Below are 20364 nucleotides of genomic sequence, written 5' to 3' on the forward strand. Positions count from 1 at the left end.
GTGGTTACCTCTCACTTAACTGTCATTAGGCTCCTTAAAAACAGTAAACAGAGCTTTGATCACGTAAGTAGTACTTCAAATACTATATTAGAGCACATTTTCTTAAGGACCCACACTTTTTTTCATCTTTTTCTTGACAGAATATTTTTATGTAGATACCACTTTTTCCTCATTTATTTCCTCCTCCCATTAGACCCTGAACATCCTTCTTATAATTTCCTTCAAAAATCATTAGCTCCAAGTCATATGTTAATAGCCCTTCCTGGTTCTCCTAATGTACAAAAGTACATATTTGGGTGAGACAATCATGGCTCTTCAGGTAGGTTTCCTGAATAATGCATACAGTACAGAAGTAACTTCCTTATAACTTCTTCTCTGAACCATGTTCATTATGCTTAATGGGTTTTGATTGAACTTCCTCTAATATTAGTTGACTAAAAGAAAGTCAGGTACTCAATGAGTAATCAAAAATTGAAGCACTTCAATCAACAGGGGAACGCTAGTTTATATTACCCAACCATACACATGTAAGCACGTGTATACATATTACTTTTGCATAACAGAATTAAATCTGGAGAGTAGTTCTATTAAATACTATTGACTGGAATTTTTTTTTTAATAGAAGGCTGACATTAGAATTATTTCATCTGTGATTGAAGTCACCACTAGAGGATCAAAGAGATAAATGATGCTGAGAGGGAGGGATGGGAAGAAGTGAGTATGGAAATTAAATGGATAAATGGAGTGGTTCTCTCCACTTCTATTATTTCTCCATATTAATAGAAGACACTTGGTCTCTCATCTGTAGCCTACACAGAATGAACACAAAAGGTCATTATTCCCTCTAGAGGAGAATGTAATGCATTCTTAATAATAGTAATGGTGATAATAATAATAGTAAGGGTATTTATTAAGTGCTTACTGTGTGCCAAGGACTGCTTTAAGCTCCGGGAATGCATGAGATAATTAACGGGCCCTGCCCTATATGGAGCTCACAATCTTTGGGGGATGGAGAAGAGGCATTTAATTCCCATTTTACAGATGAGGAAACTGATGCACAGATAAGTTAAATATCATGCCCAAGGTCACACGAGTCCTGTGGTAGATCTGGGATGCGATCCCAGTTTGCATGAAGCCCAGCCATGTGCTCTTTTCACTCAGCTGCTCTGCTTCACGTGACATTGGCCACTGTGACCGAAAGAGTCTCTATCAATTGTACATCCCCTGGTTCCACAATTACTAGATTGAACCTATGTTTGGGCAGGGAACATGTCTACAACCTCTGCTGTGTTGTACTCTCCTAAGTGCTTAGTACAGTGAATGCACAGAGTGAAACTGCTCAAGAAATATAACTGATTGATGAGAGCTTTCTTGTTTGCTATAAACCCTTATTAGCTACTTTCTGAACGCTGGCTCGTTTACTGTTTATACCTCTTTCATAAGAATGGATGTTTAAGGAAAAAAAAGTGACACCACTTAATTTCTTGATGGTCCTTTAAATTGATTTACTTTAGAAAAAAGAAATCTGAAAAAATATTTTATGGTATTTGTTAAGAGCTTACTATGTGTCTAACAGTGCTCTCAGTGCTGGAGTAGTTACAAGTTAATAACGCCAGATACAGTTCTGTCCCACATTGGGCTCACCATTAAGTAATGGGTACAGCAGGTATCAAATCCCCATTTTTTGCTGAACAAACTGAGGCATAGGTCATACATAGCTATAATAATAATAATAATGGTATTTGTTAAGCACTTACTATGTGCTAGGCACTGTACTAAGCACTGGGATGGATACAAGCAAATCTAGATGGACACAGTCCCTCTTCCTATGTGGGGATCACAGTCTCAATGCCCATTTTACAGAAGAGGTAACTGAGGCACAGACAAGTAAAATGACTTGCCCAAGGTCACACAGCAGGCAAATGGCAGAGCCAGGATTAGAACCCATGACCTTCCAACTCCCAGGAGCATGCTCTATCCACTACATCATGCTGCTTCTTTGCCTAAGGTCACAGTGCAGGCAAGTGGCAGAGCTAGGATTAGAACAGGTCCTCTGGCTCCGAGGCTTTATCCCGTAAACCACACTGCTTTTTCTAGTTTTGTTTCATTTACATTTCCAGCATTCACGCATGGTTTAGCATTCTTCAAGATGTATTATGGGGTAATAACAATAATAGTTGGGTTGTTTTTTTTTAATAAAGCCCTTGCTATATGCCAACAACTATCCTAAGCACTGGGGCAATAATAATGGCATTTGTTAAGCACTCACTATATGCAAAGCACTGTTCTAAGCGCTGGAGAGGATACATGGTGATCAGGTTATCCCGCATGGGGCTCACAGTCTTAATCCCTATTTTGCAGATGGGCTAACAGAGAAGTTAAGTGACTTGCCCAAAGTCACACAGCTGACAGGCGGCCAAGCCGGGATTTTAACCCATGAACTCTGACTCCCAAGCCCGTGCTCATTCCACTGAGTCATGCTGATAATCAGGTAGGACATAGTCCCTTTTTCTCATAGGGCTCCCAGTCCATCTAGGATGCAGAACAAGTATTAATATCCCAGTTTACTGATGAGGAAACAGGCAGAAAGAAGTGAAGTTATTTGCCCTTAGTCACAGAGCAGGGATTAGAACTCAGATCATCTGCTCCAAAGGCCAGGTTCTTTTTGAGCATTTACTCCATGCAGACAACCATATTGAGTAAAATAGGGTTAGGAGACATGATCCCCGCCCTCAAGGTGCTTACCTTTGCCTATTGCTAAATCAAACACTGCATTTAAAAATAATTTAAAAAATACAAAGATCAGACTTTTCCATAGAAACCAATACTCTCAACCACTGATTTAAACACACTTCCCAAATCAACTCTCCTGTGACTTTTGCCAGCTTCTTTTAGTAGCACCATTCTCTCAAGGAGCAGTAGATGAACAGGAGATACCAAAAAAGCAGTTTTGTTCGGACACAGCTGTTCTCCAATTTCCCTTAGACCTTCAAACACATTTCAGGTGCTGAGAGAAGTATCCCCAGGGCAATCATTTTATCTTCTTGTACAGCCTCTACTATCTAGCTTTCTATCCCAAATCTATCAAGGATTAAATTCCCAAACTTAAATTACTGAACGTAAGGAGGACATTCATTCTTAAACAAGGTCAAAAAAAAAAAAAGAAAAAAAACCCATATAACTGACAACTACATATTATTTTCTGCAAGCCCTCAGCTTTCTATTTTCTTCAAACATAGCCTCCTCCATCACTCTCAGTCATATCTATGGAGATGACTGTAGAAAGATACAATATCAATAGGCTGAAAATGATACAGTCTATATGTACTTCAGGAACAGCAGTAATATGGAAATCAGTGGATAAATCATTTCAGTCTAAAGGCTAGAAAATATAAAACTTCTTTTTTCTCACAGCTTTCAGCATTTGCTTTTAAACAACATTTATCTTATTTTTTTTAGATTAATGTTATGACCAAGAAAGCAAGAAATAGAGTATACAAAAAAATGTTTTCTTCCTCTTTTTGAAATTTTGGAAACATTTCCAGTAATTTGTTTAATATTCAAAAGACAGTTTTATAAATTTAGCTTTTCAAAAAGGTGAATTGTAGACTTGAGACTCCTTTGAGATTTAGAGTTGAGCTGTTTTAAACTGAATACTCAAGGTTCTTCTGAGCCCTGGGAGTGCTCTGTTAAACACATTTGGAAAATGTAAATATACAAAAATGGTGATGATTATGAGGGGAAGGTTGAGAGGAAAATCCTTTAAAAGTATTTTGACTGAAACCCTTGAGGAAGAATGACCTTTACAATTTCTTGGAAGCTGTTGCCAAAATATTACCAAGTTCAATGCTCAAAACATTGGTGAGAATGTTGTTTGCAAATCCCAAAGCATAGCTCAAGTGATTAACTGCCCGAAATTCCATTTCTTACTCACAGCATTCAGTCCTCCATTCCACGGGCTACTTCTGCTCACTGCCCAGCACCAACGTGCCGTCTCCCAGCCAGATCGACAAAGGCAAGCACTTTGGCAAAGCTAAGTAGAAGTAAGGGACGCTGAGTGGCCCAGCTGAGAACAATATGAGTATCCAGAGCAACCAAGCCAGGTGTAGCCTAATGAATAATCAGCTTTTCACTCCCACCTGTGAGTTTTGTCCTTTGGCAAGGGGGAACTGCCACTGTTGGAGGAAGCAGAGACGGCTTTCAAGTTGGCCTTACTTGAGTTTGGCTGAACACACAAATGGTGGCTTAAAAGTGTTACTACTTATTTTAAGATTCTGTGAGGCTTATAAAGTATACAATCCAAATAATTCCTCATGAGCTATGTTTTGTACATATATTCTTCTTTCAGTTCTTTGGAGCAGAATTCTGTTTTAACTGTAGTGTATGGACTCCCTAAAACCTGCCTGTTACCATGATTTCCTGATGGGGTGAGAAATATTTACCATCAATAAATGTTTGATGCAGGGTACCATTTCTTTCTAAAGTATCTTTCTAATCCCAAACTCCATCACTTGCCTGCTGTGAGATCTTGGGCAAGTCACTTAACTTCTTTGTGTCTCATTTTTCCCATCTGTAAAATGGGGACTAATACTCGTCGTTGGCAGGGTACATGTCTACCAACTCTGCTACTCGGTACTCTCCCAAGCAATTAATAGAGTGCTCTGCACATAGTAAGTGCTCAGTAAATTTCATTAATTGATAGATGATGAGATAGATAAAGAGACCGCTAGAGGCCTTTGGCACTGTTTTCCTGGGCCAGGTCCACCGGTTACGGCAAGCTCAATCAATCAATCTATGGTATTTATTGAGCATTTACCATGTGTACAGCACCATACTATGCACTTGTGAATATACAGAAGAGTTGCTACGCACATTCCCTGCCCACAATGAGTTTTAAGTGTACAGAGGGAGACAGACATTAATATAAATAATTTATACTGTATAATTTACAGATTGTGTACATAAGCACTACTGAATTGAAAGCTGGGTGACTATCAACTCTCCAGAGGTCACAAATCCAAAATCCAAGGTCACAAAACCTCACTTATTGCTACTCTCCCTAATTCCCATTTCTCTTCCTCTATGTTGACATGACTTTGTGTGTGGCTGGGGCAAAACACTCAGCATGTTCTACTCCTGGCTAACGCACAAATAAATCGGCTTCCTTTGTTCATCCACACCATTCTGAGGAGATAAAGAAAGAGGAAGCCCACGCTGAGGTCTTTCTTTCAAGAGAAGCAGCTTGTCCTACTGGAAAGAGCATAGGCCTGGGAGTCGGAGGACCTGGGGTCTAATTCCAGTTACGCCACTTGCTTACTATGTGATTTTGGGCAAGTCACTTAACTTCTCTGTGCTCCAAGTTCTTCATCTGTAAAATGGGGATTAAAACATCTATTCTCTCTCCACCTCAAACTGTGAGGGCTGGATTGGATAGGGACTGTGTCCAACCTGATTACCTTGACTCAACCCCAGCGTTTAGCAAAATGCTTGGCACACAGTAAGCACTTAATACTATAATTATTATACTTTTTTCCAATTGTATTTATTGAGTTCTTACTGTGTACATAGCACTGTTCTAAGCATTTGGGAAAGTACAATACATCAGAGTTGGCAGGGTAGCTCTCTACCCATTAGGAGCTCACAGTCTAAAGCTCTCCAGTTCAAGAATCGCTTAGCTATGGCTGCCTGCCTCATGCTGGACATTCTTTGGGGTAATCACCAAATAGCAGGACTGCTATCCATAAAGTGGCATTTGCTTTATGGAACTATTTTACATATGGGGAAATCAAGGGCCAGAAAAAGAAGGTAGCCTAACTTTCCCAGTGTTACAGTGGAGTCTGAAAAGTAGCATGGCCTAGTGGAGAGAGCCTAGGTCTGGGAGTCAAGGACCTACTTCTAATCTTGGCTCTGCCACTTGTCTGCTGGTTGACCTTGGGTAACTCATTTTACTTCTCTGTGCCTCAGTTTCCTCACCTATACAATGGGGATTAACACAGAGTCCTATGTGGAAGATGGGCTGTGTCCAACCCAATTTGCTTGTAACCACCCCGGTACTTAGTACAGTGCCTGAACAAAGTTAGCGCTTGACAAATACCACATTAAAAATAAAAAAGATAGGATAAGAGTTTAGTCTCCAGTCCAGTGCTAGGTCTATTAAGTAAGACTGCCTTTCACTGATCCCATCCCTCTGTTTGCACTTATTTTATTCCACCACAAAGGAAATAGCAGGAAATTTATACTTTTACTTCCTAGCTGGGTCTAAAATTGCTACAACAGTGACTTACATAAATACTGTGTCGTGCTCTAGCTCAGCACAGTTTGACTCCTCCAGATAAGGCTATGCTTCTCATCTCTCATTTTTAGAGCCACAAAAAGGCAATGTTACACATCTACTGAATGGCTACACTGAACTCTTCCATATTAGAAACTTGTTGTATGACAGTGACATTTTATGTGTTTTAAATCCAGTTCCACAGAATTTAACACAGAAACAAAGCCACAGAGATTCACATGATCCAAAAGAGACTCATCTCCTAACTCCTGGGCAGGATGTATGACTAAAAACAAATTAGACTCCACACATTCCTTCCACTTTCTACATCTTTGCTTGCTTCCCTCTTTAGAGTGTTTTAATAATAATAGTAATGATAATAATGGTATTTGTGAAGCACTTACTAGTGCCAAGCACTGCTCTAAGGACTGGGGTAGATAAAAGGTAATCAAGTTGTCCCATGTGGGGCTCACTGTTTTAAGCCCCATTTTATAGATGAGGTAACTGAGGCACAGAGAAGTTAAGTGACTTGCCCAAAGTCACACAGTTGATAAGTGATTAGAACCCACGACCTATGACTCCCAGGCCTCTGCTCTTTCCACTAAGCCACACTGCTTCTCTTTTAAATATTTAATACTACCTTTAGCACCTCCATTTGGCCATGCAATTAAATACTGCTGCCCTTCTGGGGCTTCTTTCAAACCATCATTAAACTCGCTAAGTACAGCCCCTGAAGCAACAGAAAAGGGATTTTTATCTTCCCCGCCAAAGATGAATGTAATCTTGCTTTAGTGTCATTTTAAGATGAGGATAGGCAAGACTACTGAGAGCAGTAAATTATCTAAAAATGCACATCTAAGTGAAAACCTTAATTGACAAAAAAAGTTACAGAGCCGCTTTGGTTTGGTTTTCTCTAAAAATGTGCCAGTTGTCTTAGCAATTGAAATATAAAATGTTGCACAGTGAACGTATTTGGATTGATAGTTTAACATGCAAGCCTTGAATAATGCTATTTATTAAGCACTTAAGTGCTGAACATTGTGTTAATCAGATTGGATGCAGTACCTCTTTTCACCCTCTCTGGCTACTTTATCTCTATTTTATACATGAGGAAACTGAGGCACAGAGGAGTTAAGTGACTTGCTTAAGGTCACACAGAGGGCAAGAGCCAGAGGCGGGATTAGATCCCAGGGTTCCTGACACCCTGTGCTCTTTCCACTAAGCCAAGCTGTTATCGATCAGTCACTGTGGGATCCCAGTGAGCCAGTATCAAGGCAATAGCTTAAATGTGAAAGTTGCCTTCCCTTTTGAACCTACCTATTTGTCTGTCTTTTTGGCAGACATAGTCACTGCATCTTACATATGGAGAAATCAAGAAATCAACTTGTGGAAACATTACTCCACTAAGCCCTGTATTACTTCATAAAGATAATGTAAATCTTCCATGAGGAGATACAAAATTGTGAGTAAAGATGGTTCAGACATTCTGGCTTTCTACCTAAATTAGAGCTACTGAAGTAATGACCTGATAGGATAATGGGATATCATCGGGCTCTGGAAGCAGAGGAAGTACAGGATTATATCCCATTCGAACACCTCACCATCACATTCCTGGAATCTGTGCACAAAAACACCCTATCATATGGTCCATAATAATAATAATAGTATTTGTTAAATACATGCTATGTGTGAGGCCCTGTACTAAGCACTGGGGTAGATACAAGCAAAATGGGTTGGACACAATCCCCGTTCTACATAATAATAATAATGTTGGTATTTGTTAAGTGCTTACTATGTGCCGAGCACTGTTCTAAGCGCTGGGGTAGACACAGGGGAATCAGGTTGTCCCACGTGGGGCTCACAGTCTTCATCCCCATTTTACAGATGAGGTCACTGAGGCACAGAGAAGTTAAGTGACTTGCCCACAGTCACACAGCTGACAAGTGGCAGAGCTGGGATTCAAACTCATGAGCCCTGACTCCAAAGCCCGTGCTCTTTCCACTGTGCCACACTGCTTCTCATGGGGCTCACAGTCTCAATCCCCATTTTACTGATGATCTAAACATAATAATCTCCTCCCTGACACTGCTATGGCTAATTTAGGCCCAGAAAAGCACCTGAAGTGGAATTACCAAGGGGAGGGATTACTAAAACAAACTGTGGTATTACTTGAGCATTTACCATATGTCAAGCACTGTGCCAAACACTGGGGTAGATACACAGCCAGATTGGACATAGTTCCTGTCCACATGGGCTCACAGTCTAAATAGGAAGGATAACCAGCATTGAATCCCGATTGTTCAGGTGAGAAAACTGAGGTCCAGAGAAGTTAAGTGATATAACCAAGGCCACACACAGCAGGCAAGAGCAGAGCCAGGATCAGAACCTAGGGCTTCTGACTCCCGAGCCTGTGCTCGTCCCACTAAGCTAGGCTTGTGGGGAGGCAGAAAGCGTAGGAAATGATATTAGAACCGCCACGGTGATTTCTCCTCAACTCTCATGGAGGAGCCCCTTTTGGTGCTAGACTTTGGCAGTTACCTTCTTCCCAATCAAAACATGGCCCTGATCCTAGAACAAGATAGCCATGTAAATCAGAGAATTGACCCAGAGCCATTAAGCAAAAATAATTACCTTTTCTAATAACAAATTAGTCATTACATTATTGAGGTTTCTAAAATACTTGTTGATTTTGATCACAAAAGTGATCACAGAAAAAATCCCGACTGTAGTTTGTGAAAAAAAAACCCAAAACTTTTTAAATGAAGTTATATTTTCTCTAGGAAGAAAGGCAGGTGAAACTGTCTGGAAAAAACTGTGAGAAAATCGAATACCTTACAACATGTGCTTTGGGGTTTAATTTAGCAGTAACTAGTAAAAGGAAAAACAATAAAAAAAAAACCAACTAGAAACACGTTATGATTTTGACCTTAAACTTAAAATGCATTTCCACCAAACTGTTCACTAAGCAGAAATTCAGAACTTGACCCTTGTTGTAATGGTGGTAAATGTTTTTAACCACTGAGTGCAATACACGGCACGAAGTGATTGGGAGATACTCCAGAAGCAGAGGACAAGATCCTAGCCCACGAGAAACTTAACTTCCCATCAAAATACTGTGATTACTTGGTTGGAACAGACTCAGAAAATCCAGGTTAATAGCCCAGAAAGGAATCCAAAATACTCAGAGAAATCCCTGCAATATTTCTGTGTTCCCCCAAAATGCTTCTGGGAATTATAGTCCCAGTGTTAAAGATGGCTACCAAATCTATCGTGGGTCCATGGTTCCAAGAAATGATTGAAAGATCATAATAGCTACCCTACACAGTTCAAGTCTAAATCTTTTAAGGACTTGCTATTCATTCCATTCTCAGCCCCACAGTATGTAAGTACATATCCAAGGTTTATTTTCATGTCTGTCTTTCCCTTATAGACTGCAAGATGTGGGCAAAGAATGAGTCTAGCAATTTTTGTTGTACTGTACTATACCCAAGTGCTTATTAAGGATTCAATAAATACCACTGACTGACTGCAAGTCCAAAAGGGCTATGCTGGAATTAAATTCAGCAAGTAAGTTTCCCAACTATTACTCAAGGTAGAAAAATCATTTTAAAGGTACATATTTACTAATGATGGCTTAGGGTGTACCATAACCTAATTTTGAGGATACTTTCAGGATTTTATATATTCACTTCCATAGCCCAGAGTAGAAAAGATTCTGTTAACTGTAAGTAACCTCCTTTAGCCTTCCCTCCTTTTAATTAATTACTGTTTCTTTTGGTGTTACCTTATATACTCTTTGAAAATATGTTGGAGGCTCATGAACTTCTCCATATTTTTTTCTACATCTTTAATGGCCAACCTCCATTTTCCTAAAATGTTATATGAAATTATCCAACTCATTGTGGCTTGGAACCTAATATATTATAGAGTTGGAAAAATATCAAACATTAACACCTATTTATATTTCCATGTTAGGGCATCATTTGCAAGAAATATTGGCAGCCAAGATTTTCTATCTTTAGAAGAACTGTGATCTTGTCCAGTGAACCAGATCCAAAATTTGGCCCAAAGTGACATATATTCATGTTACAACTCTGCTTTCTCTCAATGTATCTGAATTGCATCTGAAAAATCTGCTTTTCAATAAAAGAAAAATAATAATAGCCACCTTGACTCACCTTAATTTTTAAATTTATAAAAATATAACTTACTAAGCTTCAGTGTTACTCACATACACCAATTGGCTATCTGTCAATGAATATTTTAAATTCATCTATGAATTAAGAATTTATTACACCAAAGTATCCTTATGATTTAATATCCCTTGTGTAGATCCTGGAATTGCCTAGGGTATCAGGGCATTAATCAACATCTAATGAATTTATAATGATCAAATAATAACCTTATCATCCAAGCAAACATCATATGATGTAACTGCCTCCAAAATGATCGGGGCTAAGTGCAATAGGTTCTCAGTGGGGCTGTGTGCAAGGAAGATAATTGGCTATTGGAACATGGGAGACATCACTGCACCTAACTTAATCCACCAAGGTAGAGAGCCTCATGCTAAGTTCATGTCAGTACATCCTATTCAATTAGGTAAGCAAGATTTCCACAAAAATTAAAAACCACAGGAGGTGAGCCCTAAGCCCAAAAGCAACTAGTTACACTCTGGGGGCTTGTTACTCAACCAGTGAAGAGTTAATAGAATAGAGTGAGCATCCTTTTAACCATGAAGTGCCACCTGTCTTGAGATTGGGGTGTATGGAGCTAAACTATTAGCCCGAAAATTGCATTCACTTCAGCTCTTTCTAGCTGAGTTCTTAGAGGTGACCTTTAAACTTTGAATATGATATCAGATGCACAAAGCCAAAATTTGCTTCGTGCCACTCCTATTGACTCTTAGTTCAGGGGTGAAACTACAATTAGAGAGTCAGAAGCAGCTGACCCCTGGCCCTGGGAGGATAGAGGAAACCTGTCTTTGTGGTCAGAGCCCAATCTAGAGTTAAATGATTTTCATGGATAAGAGATCGAAGCCCATTCTCAGATTTTCCATGAAGAACGTAGTCCGGCATGGCTCTCAAAGTGGCTCCCAAGATCATGGTTGTGAACATCGCCATTTTTACATTTGAGGAAATTGAGGCACAGTTAAGTGACTTGCCCAAGGTGACACAGGAGGAAGGGGTGCAGGCAGGATTAGAGCCCTGGTCTCTGACTCCCAGGCTTGTACTCTTTCCATAGGCCACATTGCTCCTTAACAAACAATAGAAAATGCAATAGACAAAAACTACGGGGCTCCTGCCCTCAAGAAGCTTACATTGAATTTATCATGAGTGACAAACATGCACAAATGGACAAGCATACAACAGATAAAAAGGTAAGACCATGGATGAAAGTGATACTAAGTGAACAAATTATATAAATGAAAAACAGACAGATGGGAGATGTTAGGGGGTGTACTTCTTGGATGAGCTGCCTTTTGGGAGGCGTTTTGAAAGTAGAGAGGATGAGATTCAGTTAGCTGAGAGTAAGGAAGCTCCATGGAAGGTGAAAGGCATAAGCATTATGTTGGAGGCTGGAGAGTTATGAGTGCAATACTAGTTAGACGATTAGCAAGTTAATGGGATTTGCTTAGTTCAATACAGTTGGTAGATGTGATTTTTGTGTTTTAATTAGCATTACTTCAATGTGGGCTGTGTTCTATGGCCTAATTTTAGTGATTTTGCCTTGCCATTTATTTTTAAGTTCAGGGATCCCATGTTAAAATGTTCTTCTTTTAGTGCTGTATTCATGATAGAGCTACCGCATTTTAATGGAGTATTTCTTCCAGGGCACTCTCACAGATGCTGCTGCACAGTTCATTTTGGCTTAAACACTTCCATCCCCCTTCCTCTCAACAGTTATCATTTAATGCATTTATATGCTCTTCCACCAGTTATGGATATAATAATAATTGTGATATTTACTGAGTGCTTATTAGGTGCCAAGCAATCGGGTAGATAAAAGATAATCAGGTTCGATAGTCCTTGTCTCAAATGGGGCTCACAGTCTGGAGAAGGGAGAAGAGGTATTGAATCCCCATTTTACAGATGAGGAAAATGAAGCACAGAGAAGCAAGGGCAAACAGCAGGCAAGTGGTAGAGCCAGGATTGGAATCCAGGTCTCATGTCTGTGTACTTTTCCCCTGGGTCATGCTGCTCCTCTCTACCTCAGCTCCTCTAAACATATAAACTCTTCTATTTGATCATTTTTATAGTTCTTCTAACATATTCCTATCACTTCCTATTATATATTTGTACTTTCTGCCATTTCAACTAAATGTCAATAATGTTTGTCTCCTACATTAGACTATAAGTTTCTGGAAGACAGAGCAATGTTTTACTTTTGTGGAAATCTTCCATTTAATAAATTGCTAGGAATCCAAAAGTTCCTAAATAAAATGAATGCTATCAGTTGCATGGGGTAGATCTGATTGTCTCTTACAGAAGATCAAGTATTACCCCTATGCAGAATTACTCTTTGGTCTCCCCTAGGTCACAGAATTCATTTTTAGCTTGTCAGTCTGTTAGTGCTGGATGGTGTGTTTCATGAGTAGCAGAATTCAATAACAGCTTTCAGCTCTAGTATGGCTAATAAAGATCTCTAGCTCATGCTTAAATTATTTATTAAAGTTACATCCAGGGCCTGATCTTTTTTTTTCCATGAATTACGCAGTCTGATTATCTACACAACTTAAATTCTCCATATAAATCACAAGACTCCAGTTTGCTCTGTGCTGCGAGGTGATGATCGGAGAATGCAAGACAGCTCATGTCTTTCTAGATGGCGCATTTCATGGCTAAGCATTTTTAAATATATGTCTGTCTGCCTGTCCAATAGAGGGTATGCTTCTTGTGGACAGGGATGATGGCTCTTCTTTCTGTTGTACCTTCCCAAGCACTAGGTGCAGTGAATGTATTACACTCCAGGGAAGCCCACTAATTACCACTATTAATACTATTACTACTACTTAGCATTGTCAGAACTAACCAAAGTAAAAATAAAATAAATACCATAAGACATTTCCCTTTCAAGGTATTCTATCAGTTCATTCAACTTTCATTTCATAAAACTAAGGTTGCTTGTTTTATAAACTAATATTTTCTTAAAACTACCCCCCCCAAAAAAATCAATTAAGCAATGGTAGAGACCTTGGAGGGAGTTAATGGATGTCAATTTAAAGAGCTACTGTTTTGCTTCAAGAAACATCAAGCATCTCAAGCTGCCTATATGGTTTTTGTTCCACCCACCATTAAAGTAGCTATTAGTAATGATCTTGTCACTGCCTTCTGCTGTGTTTCAGCACAAATCCACCCCCTTTCTGCAGATCTATTGCAAGCATTTTAGTTTGCATTATGTCAGTGCCAAGATAGCATAATTAGTCATCAGTAGACTCTAACCATGCTTTGTTTTTAAACACTTGGAGGTATAAGGTAAACTGATATCAAGCGGTTTCAACTTTTGTGACTGCATTTAAAGCTAGGAAGCCCAAAACTGTTTGAGTGACCCCTATTATGGAGTAAAAAAATAAGTTTTGTAATTATTTATCCTCTTCCCTTTCTCCTCCTTTCCTCCATCCTTTTATCCCGCACCTCCTCCTCTGTCCCCTTCCCATTCCATTCCCCTCCTCCTCAGAGATATATTCCTCAGTGATACATGATTAGAGTCATGGCATTTTGCTTTAAGCCTGTTTTCTGACATTTTTAGGATATACAAGTGAAATTTCAAATTTAAAACCTGTTTATCGGGCCCCAATTTTTCCAAAATGACCATCTATATTCTGCAGCAATAATATAACTCTTTGCCTAGTTATGTGAACCATTTCCCAAAATCCAATTAGTCCATTTGGTCCATATAGTCCATTTGGTTAGAGAAGCAGTGAGGCTCAGTGGAAAGAGCACGGGCTTGGGAGTCAGAGGTCATGGGTTCGAATCCCGGCTCTGCCACTTGGCAGCTGTGTGACTGTAGGCAAGTCACTTCACTCCTCTGTGCCTCTGTTACCTCATCTGTAAAATGGGGATTAAGACTGTGACCCTCACGTGGGACAACCTGATGACCCTGTATCTACCCCAGTGCTTAGAACAGTGCTCTGCACATAGTAAGCGCTTAACAAATACCAACATTATTATATTCTACCCCTAGTCCTAGAAATTACTTCATCTGTTGTATTCTCCCCTTGGAAAATTAATCCATTTTTAATTTGTAATTGATCATTAAAATCATCACATGCCTCACATGTAAGCCCCCTCATTCTGTTACTAACACCTAAGGCATAACTGAGTGGAACATTGCTTGGAAAACAGTTATTCTTGATCACTGCACTGGGTTATGTACATCATCGCTGCAGCATAATGAGATGAGTATTGTGATTCATTCCTCTAATGCAGAAAAGTCAATGAACCTAGGGAAAAAATGGACCTAGAGAAGCAACAGCTTGAATTTCTTGAAGTTGCACAGTAGCACAAGATTGGCTCTAAGTTAAGCAAGGCAAATATACGAATGGGAGGGAGTTATTCCCTCCCAGTTTTGGCAGGGTCACAGCAATTCTAGACCCTGAAGTGGAGAAAAAAGAGCATGGTCTTCAAAAGGGAGTAAAAGTGGATCAAATTAGAGGAAAGTGGAAGCACAACCATAATTTCAAATACATCTTTTTAAATATAGTATTTGTTAAGCACTTACAGCATGCCAGACACTGTCCTAAGCACTGGGGTAGATACAAGCTAATCAGCACAGACACAGTCCATGTCCCACATGAGGCTCACAGCCATAATCCCCATTTTACATATGAGGTAACTGAGGCACAGAGAAGTGAAGTGACTTCGTAAGGTCACACACAGCAGACAAGTGGTAGAGCCAGCATTAGAATCCAGGTCCATCTAACTCCCAGGCCCATGCACTATGCATTACACTATGCTGCTTCTTTATTAGACTCTCTTTGCTAAGTAGTATCAGGAATTAATTTGTTCTTTTTGTGCTTGGACACATCACTGTTTTTCCTGATTGGTTCAATAAGTTAAAGTAAGCAAGCATAGATGAAAATAACAACTGGCTAAATAATTACTTGGGTGACACATAAAGGCATCTGCAAAATTTATATCAGGCGGCCTTACATTCATCTGGCAAACAGCATAATAGTAATAGTAATAATAACAATGATAATAATAATTGTAGTATTTTCTAAGCACTTACTAAGTTCCAAGCATAGTGATGGGTGAAAAACAATCAGCTCACACAATCCCAGTCCCCACCCAGAGCTACAGGATTTGAGAGAACTGCTATTCAATCCCCAATTTACATATGAGGAAACTGAGGCCCCAAAAGGCCAAGAGACCTTCCCAATGTCACCCAGCATGGCCAGGATTAGAACCTAGGACTGCTAGACTGCTAGGCTAAAAAGCACAGATTTTTTTCAGAGGCCCTGGATTCTAATCCCAGCTCTGTCACTTGCTTGCTGTAGGACCTTGGGCAAGCCGCTTATCTTCTCTATGCTTCAATTTCCTCAACTGTGTGATCTGATTGTTTTTCACCTATCACTGTGCTTGGAACTTAGTAAGTGCTTAGAAAATACTACAATTATTATTATCATTATTATTATTACTAGTGTTATTATGCTGGTTGCAAGATGAATGAATGTAAGGCTGCCTGCTATAAATTTTGGATGAATTCAGATATCTAAGAGGAAGCACTGTAAAAATTTTAGAGTTTGGGAGATGTGATATCTGTTTTTATAGACTCACAAGGCCAGAGTGAACCTTGAAAGTCACCAAGTTCATAATGGGAAACTGTGTGGTTTAGTGGTGAGAAGCAGTGTGGCCTAATGAATAGAGTCCAGGCCTGGGAGGCAGAAGGATCTTGGTTCTAATCCTAGTTCTATAACCTGTCTACTGAGTGACCTTGGTCAAGTCATTGAAATTCTCTGGGCCTCCGTTACCTCGTCAATAAATGAGATGATGAGATATTCTAGGAAGTGACTGAACAGCGGAAATCACAACGTCACCCACTGCTTTGTCAATAATATTGCACTGAGTTCCACTTTGAGGTTCCTATCCCATGATTTTTATAGGACTAAAATTTACAAAAGAGCTGATGTCTATTTGAAAGTAAAGTAGTTCTAGAAATGTGAAGATAATTCAAGTAAAAATAAATAAACCTTATACAGTATAAAATGTGAGTGTCCAAAAAGGCAGAGGAAATGTTTAAAGAATTCTAGGTCGGAAATCCCTTGAGAGGCTGAATTTGGTAGTGTCCAGGCTAAATCCTTACTTTGATCTATTAGGATGTGGTAAAGTGTTGATTTTTGAAACATTGGCCAAATTGGCAGAAAAGTATGAGTTGTGAAGAACTGTTGTTGTTACTCAGCATAAAGCCTTTTTGTCATCTTTTTATTTTCTCTTTAGACACCAGGAAAGTTTGCTCCTTTGGTTTCATATTGATATTAATGTCTGTCTCCCCCTCCAGACTGTAGGCTCCTTGTGGGGAGGGGAGCATGTCTACCAACTCTGTCATATTGTATCCTCCCAAGCTCTTAGCCTGTAAACAAAGTGAAGTATCCAATTAAGTCCAGGAACCCCAAAATAAGTATAATAAAAATTCAATGTGTTAAGCACATACTACCGGATAAGCATTTAGATAATACAAGATTATTAATCGATCCTATTAGTTAAGCACTTACCATTTGTAGGGACTGTATTTAGCACTTAGGAGAGTAGAATACAACATTCTAAGAGACTCACATCCCTGCCCACAATGAGCTTAAAGTCTAGAGTATCCATTTTCAAATAGATAATAACCAAATAATTCTTGTGGTGTAAGCCTTACAATGGGCCATTTATGTATTTCCAAAGATAAAAATTTTATTGCAGCATTTTACCTCAAACTAAAATGTTTTCCTTTCACTTCTCACAAATACATCTCTTTGGTATTTATTTGGCTTAGTTTCTTTTTCCCTTCTGAAAGAAATGCCTTGAGGGGAAGTTATTCTGACAGCCACGGTACAGTGGTCATTAGTGTCAGACAAGTTCATTTGCTTTAGCTCTGCTGACACGATGGCATTGATGCCCGCCCCTTGTTCTTGGAGTAACGATAAATGCTTCCCACTTTAGAAACATGAATTCCTCCAAGGTGCCCCTACAAAGAAGCTCTTCAAGCTTTCCTGACTGCCTCTAAATGTTTAAATTTGTACTCTCCTCATGTGTTCTGAGGAACAATTACTTAACTGCAGGAAAAAAAAAGTATTCCTCTCTTATTGGCCTCATGCTATATCCTGACATTTCCGAAGCTAGTTGCAGTAATTTTATCTTTCAAATACTAAATTAATGATTCAAGCACGCTATTCATTTTCCAAGTACTGAACTGTTCACCACAGTACTGATGCAAATCAGTAATAAATAAGCTGAATGTGAAATGACTTCATGCAGTTTTAAAGGTACAGCATACCTGAGAGAGTTACAATGTCCAGTTCTATGGTTTGAACTGGACAGGTGATTAAATTCAAGCTAGAAAATGGTTTAGCAAACAATGCGTTCTAGACATTGGACTCCAAACCGACTTCAGTTTCACATTTCAAGGAGGCAAATTCATTTTTTCTTTCATTCTTCCTATTCCTGTTTCACTCATTCTCCTTGAACTTGATCTTACAACTCCCACTGAATTTTCTAATTCAAAGACACTACATTTCATACTGGCTAATTTCCAAATGTGCTTTAAATAAAATATTCAAAATGAGCTACTGGATAAACCTTTGGAGTCAAAAGTTTAACATTCGATTTTAAAGCTGGTTCATGAATGGGGTAACTACATTTTATCCCACAAAAATTGGCATCATAGGACAGAAACACTCCAAGAGACTTTAAAGTACTATTAAGCATATATCATTTAAACTCTATAGTTGATAACTTTGATAAGTCAGGTTTCATTTCTGTATCAGGTAGAATCTCCTCCCTGGACTTAAGTTTAAGAACAGTAGACATTTATCAGCCTAAGACAGTGTAAGACCAGCCTTATCTGATGGTAACAAATGAGGATTAACATCTGTAGTTCCACCTGGCACTACAATTTTAAGATCTTTCAAATTTGCTACTTGCCAGCAAGCCTGTAGATAGTTTTGTCAGGAGTGGACAAAACAAAGCAAAACCATTATCCTAAAAAAATTAAAGGATCTTGTAGAAATACTTTAAATAAACTAAGCCTTTTTTTTTCCTTCTCCCACTCCCTTCTGTTCCCTTGCACTTGGATTTACACCCTTTCTTCACTCCACCCTCAGCCCTACAGCACTTATGTAATTATCTGTTTTGTATTTATATGAATGCCTGTCTCCTCCTCTATGCTGTACGGTCATTGGGGGCAGGGAATGTATCTACCAACTCAGCTATATTGGAAGCAGCATGGCTCAGTGGAAAGAGCCCGGGTTTGGGAGTCAGAGATCATCGGTTTGAATCCCAGCTCTGCCACTTGGCAGCTGTGTGACTGTGGGCAAGTCACTTAACTTCTCTGTGCCTCAGTTACCTCATTTGTAAAATGGGGATTAAGACTGTGAGCCTCACGTGGGACAACCTGATTACCCTGTATCTACCCCAGCACTTAGAACAGTGCTCTGCATATAGTAAGCGCTTAACAAATACCAACATTATTATTATTACTCCCCCAAGTATTTAGTACAGTGCTCTGCAAATAGCAAGCGCTCAATAAATATGATTATTCTATTGATTTTCCTCTCCATAATTCATTTGGTGCTTGCGATCCTATTAGACTGTGAACTTTCTGTGAGTGGAGATCATGTCAACTATGTCTTCTGTAATCCCATGATCATTTAGTCCAGTGCTCTACAGAGTAAATGCTCGATAAATACCACCGATTGATGGACTGATCTAAAGACAGGGGCAATTTCTAGACATGTTCAAGTTTGTGGTGTGGACAGGTGGCATGGTAGAGATTAGACAGTCAAAACCATTTTTCGGGCTGAGAACCCCATTGGAGCTCCTCAGTATTGACATTTCCCTCAATATGTTGATCACTTTTCACTCACCCCTTGCCAGCAATTTTGGCAGGGGTCTTCAAAAATCAATGAGACTCAGGATCTGAAAATGAAGAAAAAAGTATGGATTCACCAAAAGAAGTGGGTAGAGATGGATGATGCATCTCCTCTGGTCTAGAATTATTCTGAACGTTCCTGGGATTGAAAGAGGAAGGAAACCATAAAATCTCATTTTTCAACTTTAAAAATAGGGGAAGGGATATAAAAGGGAAATATATTTTTTAAAGGCAAAGCATGATCAGAAACAATTATAGCTTCAGTGTCTAATACTATAAAAGTTAATTTCTTTCCCATCATGTCAGCCACATGCTACTTTTCATGAGTTACTGAGGCAAGGACTCATTATTTCTAGATGAGCCCACAAGCACTTTGAAGTTTCCCCATGCTGCCACTTGATAAATACCCGCACTACTCAGTAGTGGGAGTGTCAAAAAGGCTTTAATGTTCATCAGCTTCCAAAGAATGTGCTCCAAACATCTGCATAATGCTGGAATAATACTGAGATGTGTTCAAGGAAGGTGGAATATAAACGTGGATATGGCCCCTACTCCTCTTACATGGACTAAGTGCAAGACTTTGTGTGAAGTACACTGAAGCCTAAAAGATAAAACGATTACAGTTTCACATCACTCTGCTTTGTAGCCTTGTAGCCTCTTGATGCGACATTTGTGGATTCCTTAATAGAAAATGTAAAGCTCTACTCATGTACAAAAGAAATGGGGATAAATGAATGTTAATTCCATTGCAAAAAGTGACCTAATGCCATTCTAAAGCAGGTAACTTCTTTCATGGTCATCTTTCACGTCTCGAGGCATGAAAAAAAGAAGGTGAATCTAAGAAGATTTCTCCCATTGAGGTAACCAGAGGTTTTTGGGAATGGCTGATGGCCAGCACAGGGGGTCACAAAAAAACTGATCTATTTTACAACAGTTCTCTAGGAGTTGGATAATAATCATAATGATAATGATGGTATTTGTTAAGTGCTTACTATGTGCCAAGCACTGTTCTAAGTGTTGGGGTA

The 20364-nt window shown here is 39.2% G+C and overlaps 1 protein-coding gene across 10 annotated transcripts in view; it reads right to left on the reverse strand.

Annotated features, from left to right (window-relative positions):
• Positions 1 to 20364, reverse strand: part of CNTN5 (contactin 5) — a 653229-nt gene that overhangs the window by 501081 nt on the left and 131784 nt on the right. Inside the window, exon 1 of one of the 10 annotated variants that reach the window (XM_039914899.1) lies at positions 3935 to 3956. The exons of the other annotated variants lie outside the window; for them this stretch is intronic. The gene's annotated coding sequence lies outside the window, so the exon portion shown is untranslated. Of the gene's footprint in view, positions 1 to 3934; positions 3957 to 20364 lie in introns of those variants that run through there. 10 annotated transcript variants of the gene reach the window in all.

This window comes from Ornithorhynchus anatinus, chromosome 20 (assembly GCF_004115215.2).
Source record: "Ornithorhynchus anatinus isolate Pmale09 chromosome 20, mOrnAna1.pri.v4, whole genome shotgun sequence".
Taxonomy (NCBI): Eukaryota; Metazoa; Chordata; class Mammalia; order Monotremata; family Ornithorhynchidae; genus Ornithorhynchus; species Ornithorhynchus anatinus.